The 12,559-nt window shown below is 40.6% G+C and overlaps 1 protein-coding gene across 2 annotated transcripts in view; it reads left to right on the top strand.

The window, feature by feature from the left end:
• The window catches only part of LOC5568588 (phosphoserine phosphatase), a 48,180-nt gene that overhangs the window by 12,388 nt on the left and 23,233 nt on the right, over positions 1–12,559 (top strand). The window lies entirely within an intron of this gene.

Below are 12,559 nucleotides of genomic sequence, written 5' to 3'. Positions count from 1 at the left end.
TTCATACCACTTGCTAGCATACGTTGTGTCCAAGGCTCGCTTTATTGAATTTTTCCAAAATCCCATATTGCTTTAGGTGGTAACATCTTAGTAGAGTGCGACTTATTCTTCGAAAGTTTTCAAAACCTAAAGTTTGTGTGTTCTTATTATTATTATTATTTGCTTTATAGTAGTGGCTTTGCGCCCTTGACGAGTTCGCCACTCGTTTTTCTAAATTTGAGACAGAAACATTAAGATTTTTAGGTGGCACATGCGAGTTGGAAGTGAATTTTAAGTGTTAGCTTCACTGCCGTGAATCGCAAGTCAGTCCCATCTGCATTTTCGTCAAAATTGAGTTGAGTCCAGTTTTCACTATATTTTCCAATACTCTTTCAGCTGCACTAATGAGTTGATATGATTTGTTCGGAAAAATTAGGAAAAAACAGCAAGTCAAATTGTCCCATAATGAAAAGTAACCGCATGTCAGTCCCACTACAGATTTCCACACCGTGTAACACAAAAATGAACCGTGTTTTAATCATCTTTAATTTTTTATCGGAGAGATATCGTAGTGAAAAGCAAATTGTGAAAATTTCATTGAGATTTGAACATGCTCCAATCTTCTGGAATTTTTTGAATATTTGTATGGAAAACTAGTTTGGAAACTTCAAAGCCCATTTTCTCAATGCCTACTTTTTACAGATGGGACTGACTTGCGATTCACGGCAGTTCAGTGTAGTGAAAGACGAAATGGAGGTCTTTATTGTTCCTTGCAAAATTTAGATTACTATGAAAAGTGTACTGCGATCTGTCAAACTTATGGGTACCTTTTGCAGTACCAAGGGAGCAAATGCAGTACTACAGGTAATGGGTATACCCTGAACCCGACTACTATGTCTCTGTCCGTCTCTGGTATAGTTTTTATAACTTTGTTATTTTTCAACCAATTTTTATTTTTACAATTTTATGTATAACATCAAATTTGTCTTATAGTATAAAAGTAGCTTTATCTAGAACTTTCTTCATTTGACGGAAAAAAAAAAATTTGAGAGTAGATTTATAAGTACTTAACCGATTTTTTTAAAGTTTTTGAATATAATTGAATTGTTTTAATCAGTATGAACAAAGCATACAGTAAACTATATATACAGTTAATTCTATTGGACTCTTTTGGATAACAAAACCTACACCAAAATAAAAATCTAAAAAAAACTTATTCAAATGGATTTTTAAATAAGCTTTTTATTATTACCATGAGGTTTATACAGCATCTGATTACAACTGGTCGGTGTTCAAACCGGACTAAATGATATTTTGACGATCTAAAGATTTGCTAAGGGGTCCAACCGATGCTCTTTCCATATAGATGTATCGTTAAATTAATAAGTTCAATTATTACAGCGAACAATGCAAAGATTTTGATATTTTGAATGCCTGGGGTACGTCTTCCTGTAACCATTAAAAAAACACTTGGTCCAGTTTGTCTGAACACCGACCAACTATGAGTTGAATAGTGCACACTTATTTTATTACACGCAAGAAAATTTGTGTTTTAAAACGCAATCAAAATCATTGCTTCGATCATTTTAACGGTTCGACAATGTATAACAACAAGTTTTTTCCTCAATCCGGCAGCCACATACCGTAAGGAACTTTGGTTGATTGTGAACTTCTTTCTGGCCATAGAGCAGAATATCTATAAAAATCACGATTATTTTGGACGACAGGGTAAAACACCAACAACACGGCAAACACCACGGCTAACACAATTTAAAAAAAAATCACCTTGATTTAAAGGAGTATGATGCTTCATCAATTTACAGGAATTTACTTGTATGTTGAATCTTGTTTTGGTTTATGATTCTCTTGATTAATTTACGATTTTAGGATTTGATTGATTTATTTTTAAGATGCTGTCAAAACAAAGCAATTCAATTTATATAATTTTCTTAAATCCTGACTACAAAAACATAATTCAGTGAACACAAATTAAAATGCGGCAACAAAATTATAAAAAAAATACTAGGGTGACTAACGGCTTCGGCACCATTCGACTATTATCGGCAACCAAATTTCAAACGCCAAATACACAGCATTTTTCTATCAATACACACCAATGAAAACATACAGATAGTTCTTCGCCCGGAAGCGGAAAGCTGACGAGATTTCCAGGACTGAACAAATAATCTTGAGATGTCATCAATTCAAATAAATACGTCTCAAGGTGAAGGTGAATCGAAGCCAAACTTCAAATTTTCAAGAGCACGGTTCTGGAGAACCAAACACCCGTTTGAGCTGAAAACCTAAAGGCTGCCGACAATAGTCACACTTACAAGAGATGTTCCGAGCGTTGTAAAAATGTTTCCAAAAAGCTTGTAATTGTTCTGTTGGTGTGAATCGATAGAGGATTGAGCAGCATTTGCAAGTTCATTTACATGTACTTTGTATGCTGATGTCCAAGAAAATCACAAAAGAAACGCGTCATCGTCTTGGACTGCCGAAAATACGTACATATATCCCCTACTTGTTTGCCATTTATTGCAATTTAACACCACTTACAACAATAATAAAACTTAGTTTATGGCTAAAGAAAAGTAGGCCGTTTCATGACTAATTGGCGTTGGGAAACCGCCTATTACGATTAGAAATTGCAGAAAAAACTGTTTTCAGTTTACCTTTCAAAATGGTTTAGACGTTCTATCTGTCTTCTTATCTCCCATCCAAAGTGGTCAGTTTCATCTCGCTTGGGAAATTTTCACATTTAGGACCTTTTTTACAATTAACATTTCACTTCACAGAAGTTTTTTATATTTGTCGTGTATTTACAAAAAAAAACCCTTACAGATTTCTTAATTTAGTATCTACAGTTCTGGTAGCGACTGAGAGTCTTTAAAAAAGAATCTATAGAAACTTCATTCCTGAACAAAGGGACTAAAAGAGAAATTTAGCAGGAACCAAGAAAACTAAAAAACATAACCTGAAGATAACAGTTTCTATAAGAATTTATCAGAGGAAACGAAACGAATATATTTCTAAGTGTTTTTATACAATTCTTTGATATTACCGTAAGTATGTTTTCATGATTTTATCGAAGAATTGTATCAGAAATTAATTCAGGTGTTTGCCCAAACTTTCCTACGGATATTATTTCGAAGAATTTTTTAGGAGTTATATTAGTGATTTTTTACGGTTTTATAGGGAATTCCTCAAAGAATTTCGTCCAAGACGCCTTAGAGAATTGAACCTGGAATATTATGATCGCCCAGAAATTACTCCATGAAATCCATCAGGAATTCCTCCAGATTGTTTGGAACTTTCTCAAGAATATCCAAAGCTTTCCAGGAACTCATTCAGTGATGTTTTACATTGATTTTTTCCTAGGATTTGCTAAAATTTTGTTTAGGATTTCTTCAAGTATTCAATCAGTAATTTCTCCGGGATTCTCTAAGGATGGCCTTCTATGAGTATCAGGATTTCAAGATATCAACCAGGGGCTTCCTTAAGGTTAACTGAATAAATTACTCCGGTGTTCCTACTAATGTTCCTTCAGGAATTCACTTAGAATTTTTTTGAAAAAGTTTCGAAGGAAGTACTCGAAGAATTTAAACAGGAACTCTTTCAGGGACATTTTAAGGAATTATCAATGACATTTTTTACAAATTATTCAAGGAATTCTTGAAAAATCAACAGATTTTAGAAAATCCGAAAGTAATAAAATAGTCTCCGATAAACCTTCTGTAAAAATTTATGATTACCTCTGAAGGATCTATGAAAGAACTTTTGGACTCTCGAGAACTTCTTGGAGGATTTTCTACATAAATTGCTAAGATAAAGATTGAAAATTTAACACTTCAGTTGTCACGTTGTTGTATTTTGTACAAAGCAGGTTGACAAATCTCGCTTTCCGAGTTAGCACTAATGCGCTAGTTCTGGGGGGCGTCAATCACGCGACAATCGAAAGGTTAATAAATCGAATCGTTGAATACTATCCTGCAGGGTTTTCTTAAGGAATTGCTCAAAACATAGGACGGAATCTTTTAAGAAGTTTATGAAGGAATGATCAGAGAAATAACTGAAAAAAACTACTGTAGTATTTGCTGTCGTAAACCTTGCTGGGCGGAGCCTTAGAAGAAACGATAGAGATTTTATTTGGGGAAGTTACTCAAGGAATGCATTGAAGAATTGCACAAATAATTCTTGAATGAAATTCTGGGGAAACACCAAGAGAAATTTGTGGAGGCACCTCGTGAGAAATTTCTGGTCGGATTTATTGAGAAATCGCGCGACCACTGAAAGGTTGTCGAATTGAATTCCTGGATACTATCCTGTGGTATTTTCTGATGAAATTGCTTAAAACATAGGACGGCATAGCATAGGGGCCCAGATAGCCGTAGCGGTAAACGCGCAGCTGTTCAGCAAGACCAAGCTGAGGGTCGTGGGTTCGAATCCCACCGGTCGAGGATCTTTTCGGGTTGGAAATTTTCTCGACTTCCCAGGGCATAGCGTATCTTCGTACCTGCCACACGATATACACATGCAAAAATGGTCATTTTGGCACAGTAAGTTTAATAACTTAATAACTGTGGAAGTGCTCATAAGAACACTAAGCTGAGAAGCAGGCTCTGTCCCAGTGGGGACGTATTTCCAGAAAGAAGAATAGGACGGTAAACTTAATAATTGCTATAGTATTAGCTGGTGTGGCACCATAAACTAACTTGTGAAGAATGCATGAAGATTTTATTGAGAAAATTAATCAATGAATATTTTGAGAAACTGCAGGAGTAAATCTTGTATGAAATACTGGAGAAATACCAAGGGAAATTTTTGAAGGCACCTCAGGACGAATTCCTGGTCGAATATTTTCAAGAATTCCTGGATGATTTCGTAACAGATTTGTGGGAATAATCCTTATAGGACTTTTGGAACAATTCTTCTAAGAAACTGTGGATGTTGATGAAAAAAAAAAATTGTGGATTGTACTTGCTCAGTTGTTAATGGATTATCAACTAAAGTCTTTGGAGATTTTTCGTGTGGTGCGATAGGCTAAGTGCTAAGTTGCGACTCAAACAAGTGTGTCCGTTTTTATAGTGTTCAGTGTCATATGACAGGGTGTCTACTCATTTACAGAAATGAAATTCCCTGAGATTTCCAGGTTTTCCAGGTATTAAAAAATAATTCCAGGTTAAAGCAATTCCTTAAAATATACGAATAGTCAATTTTAGATGATTAAAACTTTTTTTTTAGGTAAAAGTTCTTTTGAATATAAGTTAAATCAATGTTTTTTGTTTCTAACGTGTAAACATTAGAAAAAAATAAAATAAAAATGGTGAAAAAAATCTGCGTTGAATTTCGAAAGACAATACTGGAGTATTATTATTTATTTAGTTAACATCTACACAGATAACACTGAATCAACAATTTCACGCCACAATACTCGGTTCGTGGCCGCATCTCTCCATCCTCGGTTCTGCCCCACGCTCGCCAAATCGATACGCACTTGATCCACCCACCTAGCTCGCTGCGCTCCACGCCTTCTTGTACCAACCGGATCCGAAGCGAATACCATCTTTGCAGGGTTGCTGTCCGGCATTATTGCAACATGCCCTGCCCATCGTATCCTTCCAGCTTTAGGATACTGGGTTCGCCGTAGAGTTGGGCGAGCTCGTGGTTCATCCTTCGCCGCCACACACCGTTTTCCTGCACACCGCCGAAGATCGTCCTAAGCACCCGACGTTCGAAGACTCCAAGTGCTTGCAGGCCCTCCTCGAGCATCGTCCACGTTTCATGCCCGTAGAGGACTACCGGCCTTATGAGCGTTTTGTACATGGTACATTTGGTGCGGGCGTGAATCTTTTTTGACCGCAGCTTCTTCTGGAGGCCATAGTAGGCCCGACTTCCACTGATGATGCGCCTCCGTATTTCACGGCTAATGTTATTGTCAGCCGTCAGCAAGGATCCAAGGTAGACGAACTCGTCGACCACCTCGAACGTATCCCCGTCTATCGTAATACTGCTACCTAGGCGAGCCCTGTCGCGCTCGGCCCCACCAGCTAGCATGTACTTTGTCTTGGCCGCATTCACCACCAGTCCAACTTTTGCTGCCTCGCGTTTCAGGCGGGTGTACAGGTCTGCCACCTTTTCAAATGTTCGGCCGACGATGTCCATATCATCCGCGAAGCAAACAAATTGACTGGATCTCGTAAAAATCGTACCCCGGCTGTTAAGCCCGGCTCTCCGCATAACACCTTCTAGCGCAATATTGAACAACAGGCACGAAAGTCCATCACCTTGTCGTAGTCCCCGGTGGGATCCAAACGAACTGGAGTGTTCGCCTGAAACCTTCACACAATTTTGCACACCTTCCATCGTCGCTCTTATCAGTCTCGTGAGCTTCCCGGGAAAGCTGTTCTCGTCCATGATTTTCCATAGCTCTACGCGGTCGATACTGTCGTATGCCGCCTTGAAATCGATGAAAAGGTGATGCGTTGGGACCTGGTATTCACGACATTTTTGGAGGATTTGCCGTACAGTAAAGATCTGGTCCGTTGTCGATCGGCCGTCAACGAAGCCGGCTTGATAACTTCCCACGAACTCGTTTACTACGGGTGACAAACGACGGAAGATGATCTGAGATAATACTTTGTAGGCCGCATTTAGAATGGTGATCGCTCGAAAGTTCTCACAATCTAACTTGTCGCCTTTCTTGTAGATGGGGCAGATTACCCCTTCCTCCCACTCCTCCGGTAGCTGTTCTGTTTCCCAGATTGTGCCTATCAGCCGGTGCAGACAAATGGCCAGCCTTTCCGGACCCATCTTTATGAGTTCAGCTCCGATACCATCCTTACCAGCAGCTTTATTGTTCTTGAGCTGGTGAATGGCATCCTTAACCTCCCTCAAAGTGGGGGCTGGTTGGTTTCCATCTTCCGCAGTACTGACGAAGGCATTTCCTCCGTTGTCCCGTCCTTCATTGCCTGTGCTCTCAGCACCATTCAGGTGCTCGTCGAAGTGCTGCTTCCACCTTTCGATCACCTCACGCTCGTCCGTCAGAATGCTCCCATCCTTATCCCTGCACATCTCGGCTCGCGGCACGAAGCCGTTGCGGGATGCGTTGAGCTTCTGATAGAACCTACGCGTTTCCTGAGACCGGCACAGCTGTTCCATCTCCTCGCAATCCGTCTCCTCCAGGCGGCGTTTTTTCTCCCGAAAGAGGCGGGTCTGCTGCTGCCGTTTCTGTTTATAGCGTTCCACGTTCTGCCGGGTCCCTTGCTGCAGCATGACCGCCCGCGCTGCATTCTTCTCCTTCAAAACCTCCTGGCACTCCTCGTCGAACCAATCGTTCCGTCGACTCCGTCCCACGTACCCGACGTTGCTCTCAGCTGCATCGTTGATGGCTGCTTTTACTGTTCTCCAGCAGTCCTCAAGAGGGGCTTCGTCCAGCTCACCCTCATCCGGTAATGCAGCCTCGAGTTGCTGCGCGTATGCCGCTGCGACATCCGGTTGCTTGAGCCGCTCTAGGTCATACCGGGGCGGCCGTCGGTTCCGTACGTTGTTAACGACGGAGAGTTTTGGGCGCAGTTTGACCATCACCAGATAGTGGTCAGAGTCGATGTTAGCGCCACGATAGGTCCTGACGTCGATTATGTCGGAGAAGTGCCGACCATCAATCAGAACGTGGTCGATTTGCGATTCTGTCTGCTGTGGTGATCTCCAGGTGTATCGGTACGGAAGGCTGTGCTGGAAGTAGGTGCTACGAATGGCCATATTCTTGGAGGCGGCAAAATCAATTAGTCGTAGGCCGTTTTCGTTCGTCAGCCGGTGGGCGCTGAACTTTCCAATCGTCGGTCTGAATTCCTCCTCCTGGCCAACCTGAGCGTTTAGATCTCCTATGATGATTTTGACGTCGTGGCTTGGGCAACTGTCGTACTCGCGTTCAAGCTGCGCGTAAAAAGCGTCTTTATCATCATCAGTGCTTCCGGAGTGAGGGCTGTGCACGTTTATTATGCTGAAGTTGAAGAACCGGCCTTTGATCCTCAACTTGCACATTCTCTCATTGATCGGCCACCACCCGATCACGCACCTCTGCATATCACCCATCACTATAAAAGCTGTTCCCAGCTCATGTGTATTGCCGCAGCTCTGGTAGATGGTATGGTTACCTCTAAACGTTCGCACCATTGATCCCTTCCAACACACTTCCTGCAACGCTACGATGCCGAATCCACGGTCCTTCAGCACGTCGGCGAGTATGCGTGTGCTCCCGATGAAGTTGAGAGATTTACAGTTCCACGTACCGAGCTTCCAATCGCTAGTCCCTTTACGTCGCTGTGGTCTTCGCCGATTGTCCCGGTTCGTATTCTCTCGTTGATTATTATTTATTTTTGCTTGATTTTTTCACGGCTGGCTTGCAGGGCCTGACACCAACCCCCTAGATTTCCGGAGGACCATTCCCCCTAAATGTTCGGAGGACCATAGTGCGCAGTTTAGCTTAGAGTCCTTCTCTGGCACTCGGACGATGATCAGCCGCCCCTGACATGGGGAACAGACGCTGTTGTGAGCCGCTCCTAACATGGAGTACAGACGCTCAAGGTTTGCAGAAGCAAAAGCAAAAGCAAACCCCCCCTTCCCTGTCAGCATACGACCAAAGTTCCCACCGGGGGTTGGTTACCCGATCTTCCCTAAGGTTACTCGTACCCCGGCCAGTACCGCGAGGAGGTAGGGATAGGAGTTGCTGGGCAAGAGGCTAAGGACCGCACAAAGGGGTCTATTTTATTCCTTCAGGTACGCGAGGTACCAATGGTACGCCATGCCCAGCCATTTACCAATAACTGGAGTAACCTCAGATAAAACTTGTGTGAGTTCTAAGTACGCCTTGTTGAATTCCTACTAAGATCTCTGAAGGTGAAGATGCATCTTCATACATCATCTTAAATATTGAATTTTCAAGAGCACAAAACTAGAGACCCTGACAACCAATCGCGCTGAAAATGTGATTGATTGGTCACCTCCTGCAAGTAACCAGTGAGTTAAATTTTTCAGCACAAACGGCTATCTGGTTCTCTAGATTTGTGCTCTTGAAAATTTGTGGTTTGGCTTCGATGTATATTTACCAGGAAGACGTCCTAAAGTTTTGATGAAATATTTCCTAAGATATTTAAAAAATAGAATCTCCAAATAATGTCCTACAAGACAGTCTAAAGAAATTGCTTAGAGAAATTCAAACCGAATCCCTGAACCTTGAATAAACTTTTAAAAACTACATAGAGATTGGGTAATTTTATTTGAAAAAACATTAGAGAAATGGTTGAACCGCAGCAACAATATTTTGATGATATGCTGGAGACATTCCAAGATAAATTTGTAGGATTCCAATGAGGAAACCTAGAATCAGATTTATCTACGAATTCTTGGAAAAGTTTATTGTTATTATCGAATAATATATTATTGAATAATGCCTGTAGGGTTTTTGGAGCAATTCCTGAGAGTAACCGTGGATGAATATATTAAAAAATCCCTATGAAAATGCCTGGAATATATTAACGATTTTGTGGAAAAATGTCAAAACGATTTTTTCCAAAAACTCTGAATAAACTTTTGTGAAAGCGTTGGAGTGCTCTAGGATTTTTGGATCAAATACCTGAGGAAATTCCCCTAACCATTGTAAAATCTCTGGTAGCATCCCTAGGGAAATTTCTGAAAATATTCAAGAAGAGATTCCTGGAGAAATTACTAAAATTCCTTAAGCATTCCTCGAGATCTGAGAAAAATATTACTAATAACTTGTGGAATATTCGCCTAATAGGTTTTGTAGGTTTCTCTGGAACCTCCAGCATTTTCCACCAGGATTCATTGCAAGCAAATTAAAAAAGTGACTATAGATATAATTTTTATTGAAATAGAGACTTTAGAGACCATAATCAACTTATGACTTGCATTAAAATGGTAATCAAGACTCTGAAAAAAGCCTGTGGAATGTATTATTGTTCGTGCAAGTTGTAATGTTAGCTCTTTTCCTACAAAATTTATTATTGTTGTACAACGGGCGAAAAACCTTTTCGTTTTTTTTTTTTAATGTTTTCAATTTATTAACTGCCTATGAAATTAATTAACTCATTACGCGTGGTAAAGATAGACAAATTATGGGTGAAATTATTTATTTATTTATTGAAATTGTTATTCATCTGACATCTGTTTGTCTTAATGAAAAAAAAAACATAAAAATCTAGCTCAATGACAATCTACGGATAAAACTAACCAAAGGCAAATTAAAATCAAAAGCAGTAAAGGCTTCGTTGAGCGCATCAGCAGAAGCACGAAGAGGTTCATTCATGCCATACAAGCGATTGCGAGGCACGAGCTGAAGAAAGTTGCGTTGTCTTATTACTCGTTCAGGTGCATATATATTCAATTGCCTTAGTAACTCCGGATAGTCGATATCACCAACGATCAGCTTAGCCGCAAAAACAGCTTGCGCTCTACGTCTTCTCTGCTCCAACGTTTCGATTCCCAGCAACCGACAGCGATCCTCGTAGGCAGGAAGGTTTAGAGGATCTCGCCAGGGAAGATGTCGAAGTGCGTACCGAAGGAATCTGCGTTGTACTGACTCCAATCTTGCGATCCAACAACTTTGGTACGGACCCCAGACAACAACGCTGAATTCCAAAATGGAACGGACTAACGAGCAATACAGTGCTTTTAAACATAAAGGGTCGTGGAAGTCATCAGAAAGCTTGAAAATAAATCCAAGCTGCCGGTTTGCCTTCGCGATCACGTCATTGTAGTGTGGCTTGAAATTCATCTCCTGGTCAAGAGTGATGCCCAAATCTTTAACCTGATCTACTCGGTTGAGAACTGTATCACAAATCCGGTAATCGAAAATGATTGGCTTCTGTCTGCGGTGGAATGAAATGACATTGCATTTGTTGACGCTGAGTATCAGAAAGTTTGAAGAGCACCAATTTGCCATTATGTTCACCCGTGATTGCAGCAAATCGCAGTCCGCAGTGCTGTCGATGATTATGTAGATTTTAACGTCATCTGCATAGAACAACCGACATCCAGGAGGTAGCAGCTGAGAGAGTTCGTTGATGAACAGCAGGAACAGAAGCGATCCAAGATTACTGCCCTGGGGTACTCCAGATGAATTTGTGAAGCTCTCAGATTGCGATGATCCAATTTTCACGTATAGCAAGCGGTTTGTTAGATATGACTCAAACCAACGCACTAAGGAATGAGAAACTCCAAGTTTATCAAGCTTAGCTAGCAGAATGCCGTGATCCACTCGGTCAAACGCTGCTTTTAGATCCGTATAGATTTTATCAATTTGCCCACCGGAATCCAGAGTACGAAGGCAGAGAGAAACTAATTCCGTTAGGTTTGTAGTAACCGATCGCTTCGGAAAAAATCCATGCTGAGCAGTTGAAATAAAAGATTTACAAGAATTGAACAAAGCATCGTTTATGAGAATCTCGAATAATTTGGAGCAGGAGCATAAAGATGTGATGCCTCTGTAGTTATGCACATCTTTCTTATCGCCTTTTTTATAGACAGGAAACATGCTGGAAACTTTCCATTCATCAGGAAACTTGCCTTCCTGCAGTGATCGGGAAAATAACTTGGCCAAAGGAGTGCCCAGCGAATGGGAGCAATTCTTTAAAATGCAAGACGGAATTCCATCCGGTCCAGGCGCATGTGACATTTTCAGTTTTCTGAAGGCTGTTTGGAAAAATATCCACGTGATCGGCTGGGATTTGAACTCAGGACACTTGTATGCTAGACGAGCGCTTTACATACTAAGCTACTGAGCCACTTGGTGACCCAAGAACTGAGTTGGTTACAAGTTTTAGAATTCAAATCCCTACAGACCACACGGACCCCCTTCATAATCCATATCCATTAGACCTGTTCATATTTTCAAAAATGTCTGGAAACTCCCCAGTCAACCAATACTTTGATTTTTCATTGCGAAATGAACTTCTGGCCATAATTTCACTCAATTTAGAGTAAATTTAGTTGTGCTTCAAATCAATTATGTGTTTTTGGGCTATTTTCAAACTTTAAAAAATCATAACTACCGAACGAAACATCAAAATTTATCGGAAATACTTCTACATAGTAGTTTATCCAATTCTACGAACTTTTGCCGAACATAATTTTATGATTGGAGCAAGTTTTAACATAGTTTGGTTGAGGTTTGTATCTCGAGGTTCTTGAAAATCTCTTTTTTCGGGAATTGTTTTCACTGAACAGCATGCCTGCATGAAAATTTCGGATTTTTAATTTCCAGACATGATGACAATGCATATCTAAAAGTCAATCCCGTTCAAAGTAACCATTTATCTTACGAAAATAAATTGTAAAAATAGGTAATTATGAGGCACATTTGTAAATCCACTGTGGATGAGCCAAGAGCACCACCGTGAGCTTCAATGAATACAAAAAAAGAACACGATAGCACTGCCCTGGGAGGGAGGCACCGATACTACACACGAAATATAAGACAACGTTATTTTAAACTGCAAGATAACTCCAGTATGCCAACAACAATCAAGGCAGGCTTCGAGAAAATCGGTAGTTTCGTTTT

This window comes from Aedes aegypti, chromosome 3 (genome assembly GCF_002204515.2).
Source record: "Aedes aegypti strain LVP_AGWG chromosome 3, AaegL5.0 Primary Assembly, whole genome shotgun sequence".
Taxonomy (NCBI): domain Eukaryota; kingdom Metazoa; phylum Arthropoda; class Insecta; order Diptera; family Culicidae; genus Aedes; species Aedes aegypti.
The sequence above is the reverse complement of the archived record's forward strand: the minus strand, read 5'-3'. Positions and strand labels throughout refer to the sequence as shown.